At 37.2% G+C, this 24,043-nt stretch overlaps 1 long non-coding RNA gene across 1 annotated transcript; it reads right to left on the reverse strand.

Moving 5' to 3' along the window:
* Positions 1-2,554: 2,554 nt before the first annotated feature.
* Positions 2,555-4,941, reverse strand: LOC115927848. Its single transcript, XR_004065787.1, has 3 exons — positions 4,803-4,941; positions 3,612-3,733; positions 2,555-2,981 (listed from the first exon to the last, which is right to left on the reverse strand). It is a non-coding gene; the product is annotated as an uncharacterized LOC115927848 (long non-coding RNA).
* Positions 4,942-24,043: the final 19,102 nt, after the last annotated feature.

Below are 24,043 nucleotides of genomic sequence, written 5' to 3' on the forward strand. Positions count from 1 at the left end.
TTTGTGTAACACCCACCTGGGGATGTATTAGTAGTAGCAGAGACGTTACTCCCTGGTAGTAGTACATAATGATAAATATAATGGCATATGGTCTAATGATTTGGCATTATGTTTAGAGTTCCCAAAATGGAACATAACTTCAGTTGATTTTTTCCCGAATGATCATAATCATATCGGAAAGTTAAAGGAGGAAGATTAACTCGCATAAGTGGTGAGGATAATAGAAGAAAAAAAAAAAAAAAAGTAGGAAACAATAACAACAGTATGATAAGGGAAAAGGTGTTTAAGATTCCCTTATAAAGAGAGAGCTACAGAGAGAGAGAAGTGGGTGGGGGGGGGGGGGGGGGTAGAGGTGAGAGGCAGTTTTTTTTTTATTAGAGCTGGGAACTAAGATTTCCTGATCTGAGAGTCTTGTTCCATGATGATTAATCTAAAGATTTTTTTAAATTCCTCATATTAAAAAAAAGCATTAACAGGATTAATGTGCCATTTTAGTACGTGCTGCAGCAATTGTGAAAGTCGCTGTTCAGGTCCTGCCTCAGACAATCCTTACTTTTTGTCTGTGCGACTGGGAATAATACCTATATCTGTTATTACCAGGGGGGTTCAACTCCGCTTCTGCATCCGTCTAGCCATGGGGAAATTTTGGAGGGTCAAAAGTGCACACTGCTTCCACTTATCGTGTATTAGCCTATGAAGACGACAACTTTTTAGTGCACCAGCGAAATGGGGATTTTGGACTGCGCGCAGCGCGCAAAATATTTAAATTAAAATTTGGAATATTCATGAGCTCTTTTCCACTTATACACCAGTTTACAGTTGTGTGCGCCATTTTAAACAAAGCCAATGACCTAGAGGTCATGTTTTTATGCGTAAATTAAGATTGCGCCCATGCAAATTATGATGATATCACTGCCTGCGCGCTGCGTTGTGCGCGCATATCATCATTTGCATGGGCGCAATCTTAATTTACGCATAAATACCAGAGGTCAGAGGTTATTGGCCCCAATTTTGGGGCCAATAACCTCTGACCTCTGTCTGCTCATGCGCACTGATACAACTGTAAACTGGTGTATTAGCATATAATCGCAATAAAAAAAGACAATGCGCATGCGTTACTATATCGACATAATCCTAATTGGGCCGATAAATGTAGAACAAAGGTCAGAGTCGGGGAGGTAGGGGGGGGGGTAATAACTTTCAAATGGTTGTGACTTAAGGCCACAAACTTCACTGTCACCAGAATGGAAAGTACATTGACAAAAATTAAGTTCAGTTAAAAAGCAAAAATGATGACCCCATTTCACCGTGGTACCTCAATTCATTTTTACCTCTTTTTTGTGTGTTTTATTTTGTTCGTTTATTTACTTAAATGATATTTTCATATTTCTAGTGCCCAAATAATGAATCATTCTCGCCTCGCCTTCAATGATCTTTCATATTGTGCCCCATCCCCAATGAAATTTCAATTTTGCCTCGTTCTTTTCATTCTTGCATTCGTCGCCACTGATTTGTTTAATAATTTGCCACCCCGCGCCCCCCCCCCCCTACAGTTACATTTTCAATACAGGACCTCTTCCAATATTGACATTTCACTAGGCTCTATTACCCTCCCTCCTCCATCCCCACCACCATTACCTATGCTGTCATTTTGGCATTGACTTATTCTTTATTTAACCCCCCCCCCCCACCCCCCATCTCTATTGTAAACCATTTTTTATATTGCATTTATACTTAAGTCTTGCCCACTCTCTTGTTACATTTCCGCTTTTTCTCTCATTAGGAAAGATGATTATAATCACCAGCATCATCACATAACTTCCAAAAAATAAGAAAATGAAAAGAAAAGAATTAAGCAGTATTAACTAATTTTATTAACATTTATGAACATAAATTTTTCTATAATGATCTTTAACCTGAACTAAAGAAAGGTAACAAATGAACGGGGGAGGGGTGGCTGTCGTCTCTTGAACTTAAAATTGTTCAGATATATAATTCTACTATAGATTTAGAAAATTTTTATATTAAAATAAAATCCATATGATTTATTCAATTATCAACATGTAAAGCATGGGTATATATTGTCAAACCTGCTTTAGTGACCACCTGTCTACAAAGACCACATTTGTTTCGTTTCCCTTGAAAATGGTTTCTCATTGAAACATGTACTAAACGAGCCTGTCTACATAGACCACTTTTTGTGTTTCCCTTGGGCGGTTGGTACAAGTACATTTTCTTTTACATTGGACATTTTTGTTCATTGTCATCATTATTACTATCATTATTTTTATCCTCTAATTATTACTAATAGTATTAGAGTACTACTATTGTACTATTCCTACATCATTTTATTTCCCCCACCTTGAATTTAATATCCAGTTCAGCATCCCCAATAAATTGGTCAGAATTTGAATTTTGATTAAATATCAAAAAGCTACCTGTATCTTACATGTACACACATTAAAACAACAAATACTTTTATTCAAAGGGCTATACAGCTTATCACGAAGATGAACTAGTGAAGGGGTGTGAGGAAGACAGATGATATTTTTTAAATGGGATAAGGGCATTAGATGCCTCAGGAGTAGTCCCTTGCAGTTCGACCTGGCAGGACTGTCGGCATACATTTGCTGGAAGCCAGTTCCATTATTAAACTTTGGGACGGAGCGTTGGGCAAATACAAACGGATCTATGTCGCTTCTGGCTTGGTTCTCCCAAGTTTGTGATATGTGAAGGAAAATAGGGCTTTCAAGCGAAAGGCAGAGAGACCATTGACTACCTTGTGCACAATTCCCAGTCTACATGCAGAGTGCCTTGTAGATAAGGTATGCCTCTAAAATGTGCTGATCATCTCAGTCACACTGCTGGTTTTCTTGTATTTTCCATTGTGATGTAGCGTGCTGATGTAGAGATCTCAAGAGTTCTCAAGATGAGAGTGGATAGAAAGAAGCCTGGGTATCAAACCTTCTGCATGGGACAACCTGCATAATACAAACAAAAAGAGAGAAAGCAAATGAGATTAAAACTAGCTGCACTACATTAGATTTTTTTGTTTAATAGTACCTTCCCACTTTTAGGTCTTACATTTTAGTTTTATTACAAAATGATAGACTTATGTCTATCTGATAGGGCCTTTTTTGAAGAGTAGAGTAAAGGTTTATATTCATTTCCAATTATTGAACAAGGAACTTTAAAATTGTTTTTCTTATAATATTATTATTATTTGTGAAACATTTGCTACATACAACAGGCAGTACATGTAGAGGTAGAAGTCTATTGAATAATTTTAAGTTGTTTATAAACATAGGAGTATCTACTGTTGTCTGATTTTGTGAGAAAAAATTTGATAGATATGTAATATTGAAGAAGAAAAAAAAAACTTTGAGTACGTATTGTAATATCATGCTGAGGGAATAAAGTGATTTGTTTATTAAGCAACACCGTAGTTTGTCACCTAAATAAAGCTAGAGAATAAATGAGAATTACAAGATATAATGCAACATTATAATTAAGATGGTAATTGGTGATTAGTCCAAGATGAGTGCGATGTTGGCATGGGCTTAGCCTTAGATTATACAGCCTGAATATTTTCGAACTTTATACAAACATACCTTGCCAGAGTTCAACTTAGGTGTCCTGTTCCTGAGATCTACACCATAACATATGATGATCAGGTACTGGTAGTCTCTGTTGCACATCTGTGGTCATTATCTGCTTTTTGGTTGCATAGGATCTACAATTAAAAGAAAACAGAAACTTAGTAAGGTTCGTGCAAGTAATAGTATCAAATGCTTGCATTAGTTATCAGTTTATAACTTGGTTCATGTCCTTTAGACTAGAGTTAGAAATACCCAAATAAAAAGGGGGTAGCAAATAGTCCTGAAACTTTACTGTAAACAAGGTAAATATACGTAAATAATATAAACCTATTTTCTCTCTAAACATGTCATTTTCCTCTAAATATTTCAAACAAGGCACAGTGCCATAACTTAGAAGTTAGAGCACAATGAAGAAAAAAGAGGAGTGGGGGTGGGGGTGGGGGTAAAATTAGGAAGCTAGATAGGGACACCCTTTTTGTTTTGTTTTGTTGTTGTTGATATAGAGTCTAGTCTATCTAGCCTACATCCAAACTAAGCTGGACCTGGATACATAATGCCACACTAGCAACAGCATAACTAGATCTAGACTAGACCCTAGCCTAGGCCAGGGCTACGCCTTGCCCTTATACTGGCCGAATTTTCTGTCCCTTTCGTTCGTTAGCCTCTGATTTGGGTAGGGTTGGCTAAAGAGAGGAGCCGACTCTACCCAAATCAGAGGCTAACGAACGAAAGAGACCGAAAATTCAGGCTAGACTCTATGCTATGAATACTAGCCTAGGCTTTACAGTAACACTAAAGTGTAGCCCGTTATAGCCGCGCCAGCTCAGGAAACGCAGTCGCTAATATTGGTGGAGTGTTACAGCCGGCTAGCACCGGCGAATTGAAAATCATAAACCGCTCCACGAAATCTCATCGGCTTGGACTAGCAATGAGCCATTTCATGATTTGCGCAGTCTACAACAGGTCTACATCTACTACCGATTACTATCGGTAATCAAGCTATGAACTAAACTTAAAATTACGAGATGTGCTGTGATGAAATAACCTACGGTAAACTCCTGATTATTTCTAAAAATATTACCGTCGACGACTTAAATTAGAGTTCATTTAATCAGTAATAACAATGCGGAGAGCCCCTCACTGCAATGACGAACACAACACAATCATTTCAGATATCTTCACACAAAATTTATCTTTACTTACTTTTTTGGTATCCGTATGGTATCACTTTGATGTCGATGTTCGCCTGAAGATTTTCTGCTCAACTGAGATGTATTTGACAAACTTCTATTATAATAGAAATTCACTTACAAGAAAAATGTTTCATTGTTCGTAATTGAAAAACTTCAAAGTTGCAGTTCATACAACCGCCATTTTTCATCATTTTCTTGCTCAAATCGTAGGGAATTCTGGGAATGCAAAAAATGTTTTATGCATGACCTAATACATAAAACATTTGTCGATGGCCAATCAACAAACAGTAGTTGGCGTATTTTTTACGTCATTGCTCATGAATATTCATTGACCCTCCAAAACCGTCGTTCAAATCGGACAAAACCCCCATAATGCATCCAATGCAAAACCTATGAAATGTCAAAGGTCACGATTTTAGTTGGCCCTCTAGTCCTCCTACGGAGGACATACGTGTATGATCGAATCTCTTTGGTTATTACCATAGCTTACACCGGGAAAACATTCCTTTTTCCTGTCTATAGGCTCAAAAGGTGTTGATTTTAGGCTGATCGCAAATCTTTTGGTGCGCCCTATTTAGACCTTCACATGGAAAAAGGACAGGGGCATATAGTCATCGATAGTCGATCACTGGGGGTGGAGAGATAGGGGCGAGGTAATGCACAGACAAACAAAATCAACATGCCTACTTTTTCATGTGCAACCTCGAAATCCTATAGATCACGAGGCTGTAATCAAAGGAATGGAAATAAAAGATTCTCGTGTATAATTCAGATACATTATTATTGTGTTCATTAAATATCGTCTGCTCAAAAACATAAAAAATAGCGTTATCATATAAGCGTATAAATGACACAGAAAAAATGAGGAACGTAATGCATTATGGCCAATTGATAAACAGTTTATTGTTTGTCTATTCGGAACGTAAACTCGTTCCTTATTCAGGAGGTATATTAAAGCGTGATAAACTGTTTATCTATTGGCAGTAATGCATTACGGTCGTTATTTTTATCCGTTTTATCTAACGCCAATAAGGGGACATTAACCTATACGTAAATGTCAAATGATATAAACATTTTACATGTATTATGGTCATAAATTAATTAATCCTTGCCCAAAACAATAACCGCTAAAAATAAAAAGATTAACCAATAGGTGAATGTACTAAACTCTCCTTCCTATCCATGATAATTTGATGATGTTTGTTACTAAATGTAATAAAACAAATAAATTTATTCAGAAAAGAGAAGGAATTCCGATTAGAATATGGCTAATTGCGAAAACCTTGTAGGATAATCTTTGACTATTATCATTCTGTTAATAAACAAAGAATCTAACTAAATCGACCTTGTTCTCTTTAGACTAATCTGTAAATCAATAACACACAACTAGTATTGTTGATTTGATCTAGATGCATCTATCCATGTAGGAATTAAAGACAATATTGATGAAAGGGCAATTGAGCTATGGTCAATGAGAGAAGTGCTGTTTTTACTGGATCGGGGGCAGATACTGGACTTTGTAAAAAGGAGGTCACGACTCGACAAATTTTTGACAAGCAAAGAAGCATTGAGAAAAACCGTTGCATCACAGGTCTTGTGGTCTCGTGGATAAGCCTGTGAACCACAAGGTAGGGGGTTCGAATCCCTGCCGGAGCATCAACGTCCTTTGGCAAGACAATAATCTACATTTGCCACACTAGACCCACGTGTAGTAAGTGGGTACCTAGTAGGATGTATTCATTATGCAATGACACTATACGGTTGCCAGAGTTAAAGCCGGGGTAACAATTTCCCAAATACCTCTGTAATCGCATATGAGATATTATATAGTGACGTTCTATCATAATTAGTTATGCGATATACGAGAACAAAATACTGCTTTGATTTGGGGGTCCTTTTTATTCACTCCAAAAGGAAAAAAAGAGGACAGAACGAGGGGTTCAGACCCCATGACCCCCTCTGAATCCGGCCTACATCCCCTACATACAGACTTTCACATAAGCATTACAAGGCTGGCAGGAAACCGTTGTTATTGTGTCTGCAGCTATACCTTTCTGCCGACATAGCCGATGAAAAGTAGGGGGCACTCGACGTACTCCAGAAGGTTCGTTTTTTTCCGAAGGTCATAATTCAGAAAATGAACTAGAGTTATATTTTGTCTGAGATAGGATGGGCCTATAGAATAATGGGGTCATTATTGCGAAGGTTAGTCTAATTCGATTAATGGTGTGATCACGGAACGACGATCGAACCCAGGGCTTCTCGGGCGAGAGTCAAGAGCCTTCGCTAATATACCACCAGTGTATCCGTGCAGTAACTCGTCTAACTCTCTTATCCAAGCGCATAGCCAGGATTTGATTTTAGGGGGGGGGGGCGGTAGTGAGCACGCGAAGCGCGCTCCCTAGGGGGGGGGGGATGGATGCAGGAAGGGGGGAGTTTCCCCTCCCGCGCGAAGCTCGGAAGCTTTGAAAGAAGACGATTCGTTGTACCTTTTTCGACTCATAATCCTTGTCTGAATTCAGTCCGCCCCTCCTGCGCGAAGCGCGGAAGCTTTGACGTATTATTAGACAAAGAAAACGATTCGTTGTACCTTTCCCGACTCTTAATCCTTATCTGTATTCAGTCCCCCTCCCGCGCAAAGCGCGGAAGCTTTGACGTTTCATTAATTTATTAGAGAAAGAAGACGATTCGATGTACCATTCTCGACTCTTAATCCTTATCTGAATTCAGTTTCCTCCTCTCCCGCGCAAAGCGCGGAGACTTTGAAGTTGCATTACATTATTAGAGAAAGCTAGACGACTCAAAGTACCATTCTCGACTCTTAATCCTTGTCTGAATTCCGCCCCTCCCCTCTCGCGCTAAACTCTGACGTTTCATTAAATTATTAGAGGAGAAGACGATTGGTTGTACATTTCTCGACTCTTAATCCTTGTCTGAATTCAGTCCCCTCGCCCTCCTCCTGCGCGAAGCTTTGACGTATTGTTAGACAAAGAAGACGATTCGTTGTACCTTTCCCGACTCTTAATCCATATCTGTATTTAGTTTCCCCCTTTCCGCGCGAAGCTCGGAAGCTTTGACGTTTCATTAAATTATTAGAGAAAGAAGACGATTTGTTGTAGCGTTCTCGACTCCTTTTTCCTTTTTCTTCCAACGTCCTTTTTACTTTTTTCTTCTCTTTCTCTCTCTTTTTTTTTTGGGGGGGGGGGGGGCCGGCGTTTTTTTTTTTTTTGGGGGGGGGGCGACCGCCCCACCGCCCCCTGGCTACGCGCCTGCTCTTATCTCTTCCTGTCTCTCGTAAAGTGTCTCTGCTTTCTTTCATCGCTCCCTTTTTGTTTCTTTTGACCATCTCTCTATTCATCATGTCCTCCCTCTCTTAATCTCTTCTCTCCGATTACAACCTTTTCCTATTTCTCCATTTCGTAATAATCAATATAGTATCGTTGTTTTTTTATTTCTCTCTATTCCATTTTTATCATATTTCTCAACCCTTCGAAAAACATTTTTTTTTAATCTCTCTATGATTCTTTTCAGATATCCCCGTCTTTTCATAAATCACTCTTTTCATCCATGCCATATTTTTAAAGTTTGTTTTCACTCATTCGTCTCGAAAATAGTACATTTCTTTCAACTCTCCCATTCCGAGTTTCTGCTTGTGAACAACAATTCAGAGGATTTCGGTATCTGATACTCGCTTCCGTGGTATTAAACATGAACTCTAAGAAGAGAGAGAGAGAGAGAGAGAAGGGTGGGGGGGGGGGGGGGGGGAGGCCTACATTCGATCAACACATTGCTGGTGACGTATGGTAGAATAGAGACAATGAAAGGAAACGAAAACTTTTCGTTTTCCCTTGATCCAAATCTTGTGACCTTCTGTTTCGATTTTAGAAGTAAAAGTGCGGTTTTAGGCCACCTGCTTTATTTTGTGCTCATACAGCTGAATCGCTTCGCGACCAGTTTCCTATACTAACCGCATTGCTAACATTAACCTAGACCAAATGTACATATATAATACCTTAATCCCAACCCTAAACCTAACATCCAACCCAATTGTTATCCTATCTCTAAACCTCTATTGCAGCCCTTATCCCTAAACCTATATAGGCCTATTTGACGAATAGAGCCCGGAGTAATACCTGGACAAAATGTTGGATCACCTGTATTTTAGATTGGGTTGGGGGATCTTAAAGTTCAGAAAGAAAAAAGTGGCCTAGGGGAAAAAGTAGACCTAAAGCTGAAATTAATTAAGTTAAATAGGTAATCTCGTTTTTTTGTTTTTCATTCCAATGTGAAACGACTTCCAACATGTGAAGATTTGCTCTTGAAATGCTCTTTCAAATCGTTCAACATTTAACAAAAATAAAATTCTTTCACAGAAAAAGGCCGATCAAGGCTGTCGCCGGTACATTACTTTCAGAATGTTTAATCAAGTTTAGATTTGAGAACACAGTTTCCTTTCTTAATGTTTGAATCACTGCCAAGACAATTCCAAGAATTCCGTGAGTAACATTTCTAACTCACATGTGGACACAGGTTATCTATAAATAGGTCAGAAAAATAACAACCATTATCATCTTACGGATGAGAAAATGTACATACAGGCATACATCCTCATATAGGATACAGTTTCAAAAATAGAGAGGTTTGTTTTTCTTTAAAAGTTGAATGTAAGTGTCATTTAAAGCCCCATTGCACTACTTATAGCTACTTGCACCCTCTATACCGTGTGAGTAAAAAAAAAAGTTTACACCTAGAAAATTGCTAATTATTTTAAAAATCATCTATGAACAGTAAATTATTATACATCATATGAAAGAGTGTTTTATCCCAAATCATTTGGTATGATAATATGATACATATATTATATGTGTGGTATGTGTTCACGCTTGGATGAACAGGGGGCATCGTTTGCGAGAGTGCAAAAATCGACTTTCACCAAAGTGATGCCTACAGCATGTATTACGTTGGGATTAACGGAGTGAGAGAATGAATTGAATGTATCAAATGAAATGCATTGGATATGCTTTTTGCAGAAGCAAAGTCACCACTTATGGATGTTATTTGGATCTGCCGCAAAGACCGAATTAATACCCAAAACCCTATTGTTTTATTCAAACATCACATAAGCAAATTTGGCGCAAGTCGGTTTTTGCAATCTCGCAAACAATGCCTCCTGTTCATCCAAGCGTGAACACATACCACACAAAAATGATACCAAATGATTTGGGATAAACCACTCTTTAATAAGATGTATAATAGTTTACTGTTCAGAGATGATTTTTATAATAATTAGCAATTTTCTAAGCGTATACCTTTTTTGGACTCACACAAACGATGCCTCAGCGGTGACCATTGGTCCCCCATGGTCCCCTTTTTTCTAGTGTTAATTGAGAGCTGATTTGTCAGTGACCATGCAGGGAAGTCTAACTCTATAATCCCTCCTGACCTAACTAGTGCAGATAGTTTTTAATAAACCGTCTACAGATTAAAGTCACCAATGTATACATATATGGCTAAGCTACCAGGGGCGGGGTAGGGAGAGGGTACGTGCCCCCACACGTTTTTTTTTTTTTTGTCGACAGGTTATTCATCTGGACAGATACAAACAGTAATAACAAGAAGATAACATACAACATGTCATTAATATTTTAAGACTTATTTTGGATAATGTTATAAAGTACAGATATTTATGATGATAAGTGCTTTTGTATGCATATTTTTTAATCAATCCAAAGGCAAATCTGAAAGCTCTATACGTTTCCGAAACACCCCCAGCCCCCCCCCCCCCCCACCCCCCATCATACCAAATCGTGATGAACAGCGGGGTAATAAACTGTATAAAGTAAATAACAGAAGAAAAAACAATTCACTAATGTGTCTATTTATACATAAAATAAACTCACCCTATTATTGTGCCAATTGTGTGATAAAATCCACTCTAATTCCAATATAAATCCAAGGAGCTGTGGAGAAAAAGGAAGCAACATTCTTTCCTAAGCATCAAATCTTAGATTATTATTGGCATTTTGTGTAATTTAGTAAATTATCCCGTGTTGTCATAGAAATGTTACGCGTTTCAAAGATATGCGCGCGCATCATCTTTTTGTATATCTTTGTTGCGTCATAATGCACAGGGGTACGATAATGATTTTAACAGGAAGAAAAATGGTTTCATAAAAGTTTCAAGAGAGGAGAGAGAGAGGGAGGGAGAGGAGAGAGAGAGAGAGAGAGAGAGAGAGAGAGAGAGAGAGAGAGAGAGAGAGAGAGAGAGAGAGAGAGAGAGAGAGAGAAATGAAATCAACACGATTGTATGCAATTGATTAAGAGATGTTTTTTTAACAATGATTATTTTCCATTAAATTCTGGCAGAAGAAAAAGAATTAAATCATTTAAATAGAGAGACGAAAATTCCTGCACTATTTCCTAATGCAAGTTTTAAAAATTGATTTATTCGACAAGGAATACATTATAGATAGTGCAGTGGAATGAATATATCTAAAATAACTCTTTTCTCTTTAAAATTAAAAAATGCATTAAGATTACGGGAGTATTCGAGCTTTCAAAGCCCCCGATATTGTCGATCATACCAGTAAAAATCATCCACCTGATGTGTGTTATGACATGCTAAAGGATGAACGAAAACCCCGAAAATACATTAATAGTGTCTGATTCACTTCAAAAATAACAGAATGGATGGTCTGTATGTGGTTGTAATTATGCTACTGTTCTAGATCCCCAGGGCTATGTGATATCCGCTGATAAGGTAGGGACGATCCTTATGAAAATATACCAGGGCCTCTCAGACAAAATGGATATGATTTTTCATTAAACACAATAAATTTAAACATCGAAAACTATTAAGCGAGTGATAAAAAATGGAGGAGAAAAAGAACAAGAAGATAAAGAAGAGGATGATGATGAAGAATGACAAAAAAAGAATCCTTCGTATAGTCTTCTCTCAAACAGTACGCAATTATGCCCATAGAAAGTAAGGTCAGACAGACTAAAATATATAATATAAGGGGGAACATTTTCCTGGACTGCTATGATATACTTGAAGTTCATTAGACATACGTGAGGGGGGGGGCAGCCTCCTCCCTTTGTATACCTAAGTCTACATAGTAATTCTTATTTCTCACCAGTTTAAATTTGATGTGAATTCTCTTCACTTGAATTACCATTACCGCAATTCTTGTCCATTGACATGCCTACATCACAATCAGAAGAATCATTATATTAATGCATTCTACGTAAGGTAATGTTTGTTATTGCCATGGCTATGAGGCTTCCTCTCTCGATAAAGCACGCGATAGGAACAGACAGGAAACAGCACCATTCTCAAATAAATACCAAATGTACAATTCTAGTCCAAGCTTGCCCATGACCCGTCAATCCTTCCGCCAAACCACCGGGGTTTATCTGGTCTCATGGCTGTGAGAAAGTGTGTTCAATTTAGTAGCGCTTTTGGAGGAGTTTTTTGGGGCTCAACCCCCCCCCCCCCCCCCCCCCCCCACTGAGCGACTTTTCGGCCGGCGCGATTTTCCAATTTTCGGGAGCAAAAAAAAAAATTAAAAAAAATTGGGCCCACTCCCCTGAGAAATCCTGGATCCGCGCCTGCCTTTGGTAAGGTATTAAACTCCATAACCCAGTCCCTAGGAGAGGACTTAAAGCCGTCGGTCCCCTTGTTGCTTACTTACAAGAATAAGTATACATGCTTTCTTAGCAGTCAGGTAAAACAATAGTCATCCTTCAACCTTTCATTTCGTTCAGTGAAGCATGTTGGGCAACGAGGTGCCCGAATATCCTTATATTTACCTTATTCTAATACCTTTTGTACCAATAGATTTTCATATTTTATTTTAGAGAAGGCGAGATGGCTCAGTGGTAGAGCAGTGATCTAGTAACCAAGAGGTAACGGGTTCGAAACCAAGTCGATGCGATAGTGCCCTTTGATAAGGTACTAATCCTCATAAAGAAGTCCGTCGACAGTCCGCTGGTTTCTTTCTTACAAGCGTACACATGCTATATTAGCAGTCAGGTAAAACCGTCTTTAAACAATCATCATAGACCACGTTCGCTTCATTCGCTCGCAACATTTAGAAGCGGGGTAGTTGTGGGCACCGAGGTCCCTGAACATCCTCATATTCGTATCAAGGTGACCGAATATATCATTTTTGCATTCATGGTGGCAAGGTACACGCATACGTTTCTACACATCTTAATTACTGTGTTGATTAACAAATAATCGCCAATTGAGAAACAATTTTGCCCATACATGGCACTTGACGAATACGTGCCAAAGTGATGCAAAATGAACCTTTTGTGATGGATTCGGGCCTTTTTTTAGGAGTGCCGTGACTACAAAAAGGTTGAGAGAAAAAAAGCTCGTCTGTAGAATGGTAAGTAGTAACATTCTATGAACTGAACAAATTGTGTTGATTTTATTCTCCCCGAAAACAGGAGCCCGAGCCTTGCAACCGATGAAGAAGAGGAAACCAGGCTTTAATATATAATTTGATTTTGAAATGCGAACTTGGGATAATAATACACAAATATGATTTATCGTACACATTTCCATTTTAAACGATGACGCAAAGTATCTAAAACTGTGTTTTTCATGTTTTTAATAAACCGTGTTTAACACATAATCTCCGTTTTCATGAGTAACCAGTACGGTAGGCCTAAATATCATTAGAGTTTCATTACTATAAACATGATATTTATTAGAGAAGTCGGTCAATATTCATCAGTCTAGTTGAAATGGGATTTAACAGGAAGTCGCTTGCAGCCTAAATAGATGTGTCACAAAATACCGCCTTTCATCGCGCCAAAATTTGACACGAAATTGAAAAAGGGGTGAAGCCTCTAAAATGGAAAAATGGTTTGGTCACTCGGGTTTCGAAGGACTTTTTTCTGCAAACCCAAAACCCGAGGTGGAAATTTAAAAATTGAATCACTAGAATTTGTTAGATGAGTATAAAATAAAACATTTAATTTGGGTTTTTCGATGATTCCCTCATCAACAAGTTGGAAAACTGAATGACTGCTTAAGTTTATTGGTAACACAGAACAAATGTATGCGTGTTTCATATTCATAAATCATGCGCTAGTTTCGTGCAAGCACATTCCTTTATTTGAATTGTGACATTTTCCATACTGCTAGCTAAACATGGGGACGAGGACACTACTGTTTTCAGGATATAATTATTTTTTTTATCGCTCCCGAAAGAGTAGCGAAAATTTTACCAGCCCTCTAAACATGTCATGTGTTTATTTTGTATTTTTTAAAAAAATCATTTATGTTTATCTATATATTCTATTCAGTTATGACTCATGTGCAGGGGTCCATTTTCAATCGAGAAGTTAAAGTGGTGCTCTTACTGTTTTTACATTACTAATGATTTTTTCGTTTCTTGGTCATAGTTCCAATTTATTTCCTATTTCGACCCCACCACGTTTCTGTCCATATCGGATCTCGATAGATAAAGTTAAACAAAAAGGAGATCGCCAAGGAATTATTGCTTGTTTCGAGATTTTACCACGGTTAAAATTTTAAATGTGCAGTATCAAAATAATAACAAATAATTTAAAAAAAATAATAATTATAAAGCGCGGAAACTATGCCAATATATTCTATTACGCTGCAAGGGTATCTAGTGTGCTTATATCTACAACACAAAGTCAAACGAAATTATTGCTTTTGGTTTTGATTCAAACTGATTTCCTAATTTCTAACAGTTAGATATTTCCCGGTTCATAATTTCAATAATAATATATTAGTAATACGAACCGGTTAAAGAAAGTAATATTGAATATAACATTCTAACCCTAAGACCCAATGATGCAGACAATATGAACCGTTACTTTGTAGAAACAACTTGTAATTTCTATCGCTGCTGAGAAGGCGCGAAATTGAGCCATATTTCAATATTGCAATCGTAATGTTATACAGAACGCGGGGACTGAGCACCTGGGAGCAATTTGCAAGGCAGGATATTAGTATCCCCACACCAGAAGAGTGATGTTTTCATATCACTATGCTCTAAATCTAAAGGAGTAATTGCGATAAATCTGTGTCAATCTAGCATGGATTAAGAGAGGCGCTCTCACATCATGATATTGATCAGGGGATAAATTTGATGTAAATTAGCCAAATCTCTACAGGGGCTACCCTCATTATATGGATGAAAACAAAAGAGGGCAAGTTTAGAGGGAGATGTAATAATGAAAGAGGGTATGTGAGACAGGCAGAGGAACAGTTTAAATGGGGATAGTGAGAGGAAGGGAGAGGAGAAAGAGAGAGAAAGAGAGAGAGAGAGATAGAGAGAGAGAGATGGCGAAAGAGAAGAGACAGCGATTTTTAAGGGCTGGGCAAAAGTGCTCAGTGTTTCCAAACAGGTGTTTAATGTTTTCATTTTTTTGGAAAGGAAAATACTATGTTCTTATATTAACTAGCTTCCATTGTGAAACGAGACCAACATGCAGGAATAGTGGGACGGGATGGGGGGCAGTTCCGCACCCCTCCATCCGCTCTTCAACTGTATTAAGGGTTCCTTTCATAACACATTAATATCTATTTTAATACAGGCGAGGCCTTAAGCTCTGCGTCACTGTGAATCCATCTGGATTAAATGCTCGTTTCCCCTCGTCGCTTCTCCCTCTTGGCCAAAAACACCAGAGGAAAATAAAACCCTCTGATAGACATAAACAACATATTAGGAAGTAATGAATCGCTTCTGCTTAAAATATCTTATTGACGTGAATGGATGATTCGTGACATTATTTCAAACAGGAGTATTCTCTCTTCGATTTGTGAGGACGTTCTACATATGACAATTGCTATAAAAACGAATAATCACACTGTGCCACATTGTATGTACCTTGGCACCATGAAGTTGTATGATCTAATGCAAGTTAACATTTAATATTTCTTTAATCTAAAGTATGTTGAATATTAATTTAAATTATTTATATGCACCTTGAGCATCTCTAGAGATGGATACGTTGTGCTTTATAAATATTGTTATTGTTATTATTATTATTATTATTATTATTATAATGAGGAGGATGGCGGGCTCTATTTCACATAGTTTTCATTTTCCTTGATTCAGAAGAAGGTGGTGGCAAGCTAAGAACATCGACGCGTGGTTTCAAACATATTCCGTCTGTATGTGCATAACCAGCCATACCTTGGTGAAAAGACAACTGCAAGTCTGCAACGAACAAAAGCAACAAACAATATTTAGGGATAACCTTATGGACAACTTATGCAATATATAAAGAAAGGTCAATTTGAGTAGCTGATAATAGAAAACACAAACAAAAAACGAACAAACAAACAAACAAATCTAAACATACAGCACACACAATGGATATGATTTTAGAGGTATGATATAAAGGGGAATGTAATAAAAACGCTCGCAAAGATTCTCGAGAAATCATCTTTAGGAAACATCTGCCGTGTCCATCACCTTTTGAAGTGGACGAAACAATTGAGATTACAATTATGTAATCCGAATATTTTCTATTGCAATACAACAGAGGATATTGAAATTGCTCTTTAGAAGATTTATCGAAAGTCTTTGCGATTACGTTGAGTTTTATCTTTCTTCTTTGGTTGGACACGACATCATCATCATCATCATCATCATCATCATCACCATCATCATCATCATCATCATTATCATCATCTCTTAAGGAGTTGCTTCTAACCTACATATGACAAGTAGACCCTATAAGTGATTCATTGAAAGACTGAGCGATCATATTGTTCTACCTTTTGAATATATTTCGGGTCTGCATCATTCTCATCCTCATCATCCTCATCATCCTAGCATCATCATCATCATCATCATCATCATCTTTCAAGGACTTGCTTCTAACCTTCATATGACAGAAGACCCTATAGGTGATTCCTTGAAAGACTTTATGATCACATTGTTCTACCATTTTAATATATTTCGGATCTGCATCATCCTCATCAAAATCATCATCATAATCATCATCATCATCATCATCATCATCATCATCATCATCTCTCAAGGAGTTGCTCCTCACCTTCACATGACAGAAGACCCTATAGGTGATTCCTTGAAAGACTTTATGATCACATTGTTCTACCTTTTTAATATATTTCGGATCTGCATCATCCTCATCCTCATCATCATCATCTCTCAAGGAGTTGCTCCTCTCTTTCATATGACAGTAGACCCTATAGGTGATTCCTTGAAAGACTGTGCGATCACATTGTTTTACCTTTTAATTCATGTACATGTACATGTAGTTCGGGTCGGCATCATCATCATCTTTCAAGGAGTTGCTTCTAACCTTCACACAAGAAATAACACGGATATTGAATCACGGCCTAGAGGGTAGACCTGACACAGCTCAAAGGCCCTTTCACACTGCCCTACAATCCTCTACCACCGAGATTAATATCCAATACAAAAAAAAGAGAGAAAACAAAACCGAACCAAAATTGACAATGATAGCAACTATAAAAGACAAGAAAAACAAAACAAACAAAATGTAATGAAACAAACCTAAAATCAATACTATACCGTTTCATCATCGTTTTTTCGATACATGCGTCTAGTACCTGAATGTTTATTCCTGCAAACTGGATTTACACATATTAATATGTATCCTATTACTTTCTCTAAACACTTAAGATGTTGTCCCCTATTGACATTAGTCCTGTATACTTATTTTCTTGAAAAGTAATCCACGAAAGAAAATAGAAGCACCCGGCCCGATAATGGATCTTTATTCAAGTTGTCTTCAGGGAAAATTGCTTTTTACCTCAATTATGTCTCAAACACTTCAATATCATCGACATCATGACGTGTATACAGGCAAAAGTATATATTGTTCCAAATGTTTCGTGTTTTGTTGTTTTCGTGGGTTTTTACTTAAAAACATAAACGAAACATGGCGCATAAACTCAGGACTGGCGAAACTTCGCGAAGCCGCCAAATTTTCGCCAGTGAGAAAAGCCCCTGTAATGGGTCGGAAATCGCTTCACTTGGTTGCCATGGAAACAGGATAAACTAGAACGCGCCCTAGTGTGGATCATTCTTGAACTTGTCAAATTCCCATCGTCTTCAGGGAAAGGGAACGATGGAAATGCCAAAAAAAAGTACAGCATCTTGCTGGTGTCTTTCGTGAGAAGTGACGTCATGATTCTTTTCCTCTGGTCAAAGTCGGATCATGACGTGTCTTCGGTAATGTTGAGATTAATCCTTGGGAAACTTCTCTCTCTCTCTCCCCCTCTCTCTCTCTCCCCCCATCTCTCTCCCTCTCTCTCTCCCTTTCCCCTTATACTCACTCTCTCTCTCTCTCTCTCTCTCTCTCCCACATCGTTTTTTAGCGTAAGTTTGTTTCCATAACTATATAGAGTGTTGGGAGATTTAGAAAACTATGTGGGCCTGAAGAAATGATAGTAAATGTGGAAGTTTTCAGTAGAGCGTTTTCTGTGTGCTGGGTTGGCTTTTCGGCGTGAATGATCTGAATCGCCAACCGAGAGAATTATATCGAGTTATTGCCGCAAGAGGGAGCCAAACAGACTAAATTTTGAATTCGACCCCGACCGTGGAAGAATTTTTTTTTTTTTTTTTGCTTTTTTTTTTCTGCAATTACACGATTTCATTCAAATTCCTTCAGCAAGAGTCATTAATTTGTACTGCTTAACAATTGGTGTGAATTTAAATAGAAACTGTTTCAATGTTTTTTTTCACCATTACCAGAACTGGAGATTATGTATTAGAGATGCTTCTTCACAATGTTTTCTTCATTTGTAGCTATGATGAATTCTTAATCACTTTCGTCGTAGTAAAAGATCATTATCGATGAAATTTGAGGGAACATTATCTACAATCCGGCAATTTATAATCTCTTCTTAGAACGGAGCGTACAATTTTTACATTCAGTAGTAGTTGTAGTAGAATGGGTGGGGGGGTAAGAGGACACTTTTTTTTTTTGGTTCCAAAAAAAATCGCAACGACTCAGCCAGCCGCTGAATAAGCGTGGGGGGGGGGGGGGGGGGGGGGGGGGTTTGAAATTTGAAAATTTGACATTTTGCTCCGTAGGGAGGGGGGGGGGTAAGGTCACTTTTTTAGGTAAGCTATTGGTATCATTTTATTTTATTTTATTTTTTTGTTTTAATTAAAAAAAATAAAAAAAATAAAAAAAAGGGGGGGGGGGGGTTTGCTCAAAAATACACACATACAAAAAACTAAAGGGGGGGGGGGGTTAACCCCAACCCCCCCCCCCTGCGTACGCGCCTGGTAATGGGCATCTATTTATTTCTGTATTTTTTGCTCTATTTGAATCTTTTTAAATGTTGTATGTTCTTAATCGGGACCATGAAGGGGAAACATGCTTCGTTGATTATGTTTATATCCTCTATAAATATGTTTCAATAAATAAATAATTAATCCAATATCTGTTCTCTTCTCAATGTGGCATAAATAAAGGGGAGGGGCACATTACAACCCCTCCCTCATAAAATAGCAATACTTATCAGGTAAAGAATGGGAGAAGGAAAAAAAGGAAGGTCGATTTGACCCCTCCAACAACACACCCCATTTGCTTAATAAATTTGCTTCCTTGCATTATTTTCATCTATCTTTTTAGACCCCTATATTATTATACCGCCCCTATCATGACCAGCGGTCTTTAGTGGCAGCATCCACGCTGCAGCACTCCCCGAAGGATTGAAGCCAACTTTAAAATGTGTTGAAACGGTGATACACTCTAGATCAACTTCATAACATTCTTGCCTTCTAATTAAATTTATGATAGAGAAAAATAAACTCATTAGCTATAATGAGTGGTATCTACCTGTACCTTTTATGAAAGCTAACAGAGTGTGCAGATGATCTTCATTCCCCAGTAAATTCTTTAAATTCTTATCTTTAATTTTCAATAAATAATCAAAGCTAATTGTTTGTGACCTACCCTATTATCGCATTTACATTTTAAAACATGGTGACGTTTCCTAAATAATTCTATGTATATTCATGAATAGAAATTTGATCTATAACATGAGTACTAGCTTTTTGATGAATCGAGCTTCATCGATGCCACGTTGAAAAAATAGTAAACGAAAAATGATGAACTATATAATGTTCATACATACTGCCAAATTGATGTACATATGAAAATTAGTAAAGACACGCACTATGCAGCTCTCTGATTGGTCCAATGGTATATAACATCTGCCACACAAATTGAGCCAGCCATTGAGTGATTTCAAGTTCGGTGTTTAAGGCTGGTGTTAGTGTTTAATAAACACTAACACCAGCCTAAACACCGAAATGGAAATCAGCTGGTGTTAAGGCTTTGACCTCTGAATATCGTCAACTTCCGGTAGCTAGTGTTATCGATTTTGAAAAATTGTCGTCTGCTGAACCGACCTTTGTGGCTGGTGTTAATATTTTACGTACAAATGTCCTATTCACTAACACTAGCCCCTAGGGATTAAGCAAATGTTGATTTCCAGTTCGGTGTTAGTGTTGTACCCGCACACAGTCAACGCACGAACGACGCCAATTTATTGTCTGACGATCAAATAAAAATATGAGAAACAGGTGATTCATATATTCTTATGTGTAAAATTAGTTATTTTATAAGACCAGCGAAATAGGTGTAAATTTATTGTGTACTTTTCATGATATCTTTAGTTTTATGTACTATTTTTAAGTCATCGTCGTGAAATCAAGTATGTGGTGACGTCACGGCTGGTGTTAAGCTATCGATTTTGATATCGGTATCGGGCTCTTAATTTCATCAGCAAATTTTCTGCTCGATTTAAGAGCTCTTGACTGCCCTAAACACTAACACTAACACTAACACCAAACTTGAAATCACTCAATGTCCGTAATGCTTTTTCAGTAGGAACACACCCGCTCTACATCACCTCAAACAGAAATCTATTGCGACCAGCCGCCAAATTGAAGTGTCGTTTATTAAATTAAATTAAATTTAATTTAAATATTAAATTTTCCATCTTTCATTTGTGTGCAAATAAGCACCATCCACGCTTGCAAGATAAGAGCAGAGTACAATTTCTATAAGGTAAGACTTATCAAGGGTCACATGGGGTTTTATCAAAGAATTCGATGAGGATGATCAATTGTATTGGATAATAAATTTATAGATAGCTGAATTTTATACATGTATATTTCAAAGAATTACAAAATAAAGCTCACTTGAATCTTTTTTTTTATGGGGGGCGTAAAAGTTTTAAATCAACTTTTTTAATTTCTTAGAAGTTTCAATTTTGTTATGTCTATCCAGAACATTAATGACCCATTTAGCATGTTAAGTTATTAAAACTATTTGCAAAGCGTTCCTTGTCAATTTATTTCGTTATTTCCATCCTTATCTCTAACCCAATCCAATAGTTTCAGGGCTTCATTTTTATCTTTCTACATCACTTTTCGTAAAAGTGAGAAAACGATATTAATTTTACAGTGCTGATCCCTTATTTGTTTTCTCCCTGATTATACAATAGATGCAGAGACATAATTCCACCGTTTCCATGAGAGACATTTTGCTACTTCTCTGCACTTCATCCGTCATTGGTGAGAGTTATAATGAATTTAATCTTTTATTTTACTTAATTATAGGAGCATAATAGATATCAGTTAGCTTTGTTGCAAAAGTCTAATTTAAGGGTATTGAGACATTTGATATTGTTAAAATGTATTTGGTATCAACTTGTTCAGAAGACCTCCCTGTCAAAATCTTAGGCAGAATTCCTGGAAAATATTTTGCTGAAAAACAGTTGCCATATTTCAAAATAACCGTTAATGTAATATTCAACAGTTTTGAAGATTTCCTGTACTATAAAACCAATTTCACCATGGGTGAGGTTTCATTTGAAAGAAAATTAAGAATTCTCTACAAAATGATACCGCATTTAGCAGGATTTATGATAATTTGCATAACAATATAGTGCCCGGCAAAATGAGATTTTCCCTTAAATTTTCCCCACAATATAAATTGCGCCCAAACGCATGTTTATCCACATTTCATACATTATCTTCACTAATGACTTGAAAACTCTTAGAAAACTGCCCAAAGATATGGTCAATTTTATATAAAAATTGTTAATAACAAAGTTATAGCGCTCTAAACTAAACATGTTGGTATCAGTTAACATGGAATATATGGTTGCTAATGGTTGCCTTCTCTTTTAGTCGGGTCAGTTTATGGGGGAAAATTACGCCAACCCCCCAAAAGATTGCAACGAGGTTTTTCGACGGTTTCAGCATACTAAAATTCTGAGAAACGGACCCCATAAAGGCGTCCAAGATGGGCGCCAATAACTTATAATAGCCATTAATGATGGAATATACATCTTGGAAATGTGATTTTTTTTTTTGTTGTCTGTACCTAGGTTCTGAGGGTCGAAAAAAAAATCCATTCATACCACATACAATGGCTTATGGCCACCAAAATACCCGTAAATCCAGGATGGCGTCCAAAATGGCCACCATTCTCCTAAAATGACCGGAAGTGAGTTACCCTCGGTAATTTGCAAGATTAAATGTATATTTAGGAGGTTAGGATATTCACAAGTGTGCTTTAAATTATCGTAAAGTAGCCTTATACTCAAAACATTTTCAAAGATGGCATCCATTTTGTAATCCGAGATGGCCGACGAAAACTGACATTAGCCATAAATCGTGACATATCCATATTAGAGATGTAATTTTGGTATCTCTACCTACAATGTAGGTCTTCGGGTTCGGCAAATCCATCTAGACTGTTTAGAATGTGTAATAGCCACCATAAAAACTGAAATTCATGATATGGCATCCAATATTGTAGCCAGTATCGTAACATAATCGGATTCGATTTACTATTTACAAAAGAGTTTTTTAAGTGAAAAGCTACATTTTAAGGGTAAGAATATTCATTGATTCACGAAAAAGTATCATCAAGTAAAATAAGTGTATGTTGTTTGACGAAAGGAGTAGCTGTCTAATCATTTTTTCAGATGAAAAAAACAAACATTTTTGTATTGTCATAATGTCAAGCTCGATGGAAGGAGTGCAGTGCATTTCAAGGAATAATCCTACCAGGTAACAATTTACCTCACCTGGGTTGAGTGCGGCAAATGTAGATCAATGTCTTGCCAAAGGACATTAGTGCCGCTGCGGGACTCGACAGTCCGGTGACGTATCCACTCGACCACAAACACAAACGATTTTCAGTTTTGGAAGCTCACATTCACGGGGATCTGCCATTTTATTCGACCCCAAATTTGATTTTACTGTACAAAACAAAACAAAACAAAAATTGATACTAAAGAAAATTGGGTGATTTTGGATTTGGAAATGATCTCATTGAGATTGGCATTGATATCATTGTATGGACCAAATGAAGATGATCCTGCTCTTTACGAAAATGTGGGGAACATTTTAACTGATTTAGATAATCCATATAATTATGTGGAGATTGGAACCTAACACAAGATCAAGTTATGGATAATTATAATTATCTTAAAGGTACTATGTCCCATTTGCAGGCAAAACAAATGAAAAGGTTATATTCCAACGGCATTTGAAAAATAATACTAATTTAGGAATTCCCTAAAAACAGGGGGCTTGAAAATGTCTTTAATTGGGAAAATAACGACTATTAGTTGTCGAATAGACTTAAGAGCTATAGAGCAAGTAAGTAAAAGTCTTATTTTCAGACCATTGTGCCGAATGGTCGTATGTTTTGTGCTGCGGAAAGATTCAATCAGTTTAATTTTGGCCATTAAAAGAAGTGTGTTATTGATGTAAATAAATGCTCATGTACCCATTACCCATTTATGTATGTTATTACCTAAGAAGAAAGAAAAGGCCAGTCAGTCACTCAATAGTGTCTGACGGTGAAGTCTAGCAAGTAAACAGGTTTCCTTGCATAATATGAATATTAGGACACTGCTTACGTTTAAATTCCACAGATATATATGACATATTCATAATACCTACAAAATCCTACAGAATTTGATGTTGGCTGCAAAAGGGACATAGTGTCTTATATATAAACAACCCTAGAGCTAAGAAAAAGTAGTCGAAGAGTTAAACAATTAATTTGAATTAATTTTTTCATGAAGAAAACAATATCAAATTTAAAATGGTTTACATGGAGAAGAACATCTCCAGTATAAAAACAAGCTCGTTTGGATTTCTTTCTGTGATCAAAGGAACTTTTTTCTATTTTTAAAGAAACAGATATACTACCAGGTTATCC

Source organism: Strongylocentrotus purpuratus, unplaced genomic scaffold (genome assembly GCF_000002235.5).
Source record: "Strongylocentrotus purpuratus isolate Spur 01 unplaced genomic scaffold, Spur_5.0 spur5_scaffold_21, whole genome shotgun sequence".
NCBI classification, from domain to species: domain Eukaryota; kingdom Metazoa; phylum Echinodermata; class Echinoidea; order Camarodonta; family Strongylocentrotidae; genus Strongylocentrotus; species Strongylocentrotus purpuratus.